General features: G+C 41.0%; 1 long non-coding RNA gene across 3 annotated transcripts; it reads right to left on the bottom strand.

Annotated features, from left to right (window-relative positions):
- Positions 1-511: 511 nt before the first annotated feature.
- On the bottom strand, positions 512-2,475 carry LOC142908383 (uncharacterized). 3 transcript variants are annotated; one of them, XR_012931706.1, is made up of 3 exons: positions 1,813-2,475; positions 1,459-1,644; positions 512-1,354 (listed from the first exon to the last, which is right to left on the bottom strand). It is a non-coding gene; the product is annotated as an uncharacterized LOC142908383 (long non-coding RNA). The 3 variants fall into 3 exon arrangements; XR_012931705.1 differs by lacking the exon at positions 1,813-2,475 and having other exon boundaries at positions 1,459-1,806; XR_012931707.1 differs by lacking the exon at positions 1,813-2,475 and having other exon boundaries at positions 1,509-1,806.
- Positions 2,476-2,698: the final 223 nt, after the last annotated feature.

Here is a 2,698-nt window from a genome sequence, read left to right as displayed (position 1 = left end):
GTGAGGGTTGTGTGAGAGGGGAGGGTGTAGGTGGTGGTGGTGATGGTGGTGATGGTGGTGGTGATGGTGGTGGTGGTAGTTGTTGTGTTAGTTGTGGTGATGGTGGTGGTGATGGTGGTGATGGTGGTGGTGATGGTGGTGGTGATGGTGGTGATGGTGGTGGTTGTGATGGTGGTGGTGATGGTGGTGGTGATCGTGGTGATGATGGTGGTGATGGTGGTGGTGATGGTGATGATAGTGGTGGTGATGGTAGTGGTGATGGTGGTGATGGTGGTGATGATGGTGGTGGTGCTAGTGGTGGTGATCGTGGTGATGATGGTGGTGATGGTGTTGATGGTGGTGTTGATGGTGGTGTTGATGGTGGTGGTGATGGTGGTGGTGATAATGGTGGTGATGGTGGTGGTGATGATGGTGGTGCGGGTGATGGTGATGATGGTGGTGATGGTGTTGATGGTGTTGATGGTGTTGATGGTGGTGGTGATGGTGATGTATAATTACCATGGCATCAAAATCATCATCAGTGATTTTATTACCCTATCATCAACATCATCAGCAACATCACAAACATCATCATCAGTGATTTTATTACCCTATCATCATCAGCAACATCACAAACATCATCATCAGTGATTTTATTACCCTATCATCATCAGCAACATCACCAACATCATCAGCAGTGATTTTATTACCCTATCATCAGCATCATCAGCAGGGATTTTATTACCCTATCATCATCAGTGATTTTATTACCCTATCATCATCAGCAACTTCACCAACATCATCAGCAGTGATTTTATTACCCTATCATCAACATCATCAGCAGTGATTTTATTACCCTATCATCATCAGTGATTTTATTACCTTATCATCAGCGATTTTATTACCCTATCATCATCAGTGATTTTATTACCCTATCATCAGTGATTTTATTACCCTATCATCATCAGTGATTGTATTACCCTATCATCATCAGCAACATCACCAACATCATCAGCAGTGATTTTATTACCCTATCATCAACATCATCAGCAGTGATTTTATTACCCTATCATCATCAGTGATTTTATTACCTTATCATCAGCGATTTTATTACCCTATCATCATCAGTGATTTTATTACCCTATCATCAGTGATTTTATTACCCTATCATCATCAGTGATTGTATTACCCTATCATCATCAGCAACATCACCAACATCATCAGCAGTGATTTTATTACCCTATCATCAACATCATCAGCAGTGATTTTATTACCCTATCATCATCAGTGATTTTATTACCTTATCATCAGCGATTTTATTACCCTATCATCATCAGTGATTTTATTACCCTATCATCATCAGTGATTTTAGTACCTTATCATCAGTGATTTTATTACCCTATCATCATCAGTGATTTTATTACCCTATCATCAGTGATTTTATTACTCTATCATCATCATCATCAGTGATTTTATTACCCTATCATCATCAGCAACATCACCAACATCACCAGCAGTGATTTTATTACCCTATCATCAACATCATCATCAGTGATTTTATTACCCTATCATCATCAGTGATTGTATTACCTTATCATCAGTGATTTTATTACCCTATCATCATCAGTGATTTTATTACCCTATCATCATCAGTGATTTTATTACCTTATCATCAGTGATTTTATTACCCTATCATCATCAGTGATTTTATTACTCTATCATCATCATCAGTGATTTTATTACCCTATCATCATCAGTGATTTTATTACCCTATCATCATCAGTGATTTTATTAGCCTATCATCATCATCATCATCATCAGGGATTTTATTACCCTATCATCATCAGCAACATCACCCACATCATGAGCAGTGAGTGCGGGCCAGATCATAATCCGTGGCATAAATTATCAAAAATTATCATAAATTACTAATAAATTAACTTCAAACACCACTGCAGTCTCGACCAGCAAATAACATTAACATATCTTTATCATACGATTAACATATCATTAGCATATCATTACATTAACGGTTAACATATCGTGAGGATAAAGTTATCGCGCGATTAACATAACATTACCATGCGCTTAACATATCATTAGCATGTCATTAACCTGCGATGAACGTGGGCATGTCGTTGGCATGTTGATTCGCGTACCTTGTGTAACTTTGTGTATTGGTAGATGCTCATAAATCGTAATTCGCTAGTGAACACCCTCATTATCATATCTCATCTACATCTCATTAGCATCTCATTTGCATCTCGTTTACATCTCATTAACAGGGCACCACCACCACCACCCCACCCGCCCGCGCTCCTCATTGGCCGGGCGAAATTGGCATATTCCGTGGATAAATTAGCATAGCATTACAGAGGCGACCAATCACCGAGCAGCTCATTTGCATATCGTCCATCAAGACTATTAGCATAACGGTCCAATGACGCTACTCACCTACTCACTCACCTACTCACCCACCCACCCACTCACCCACCCACCTACTCACCCACCAACCCACTCACCTACTCACCCACTCACCTACTCACCCACTCACCTACTCACCCACCCACTCACCTACTCACCCACTCACCTACTCACCCACTCACCTACTCACCCAGTCATCTACTCACCCACCCACCCACTCACCTACTCACCCGCTCACCTACTCAACTATCCACCTACTCACCCACTCACCTACTCACCCACTCACCTACTCACC

The sequence above is a fragment of the Petromyzon marinus genome, assembly GCF_048934315.1.
Source record: "Petromyzon marinus isolate PM22_M1 ecotype Great Lakes invasive population chromosome 83 unlocalized genomic scaffold, UKy_Petmar_22M1.pri1.0 chr83_unloc.1, whole genome shotgun sequence".
In the NCBI taxonomy this organism is placed as follows: Eukaryota; Metazoa; Chordata; class Hyperoartia; order Petromyzontiformes; family Petromyzontidae; genus Petromyzon; species Petromyzon marinus.
This window is presented reverse-complemented; position numbering and strand designations above follow the sequence as displayed.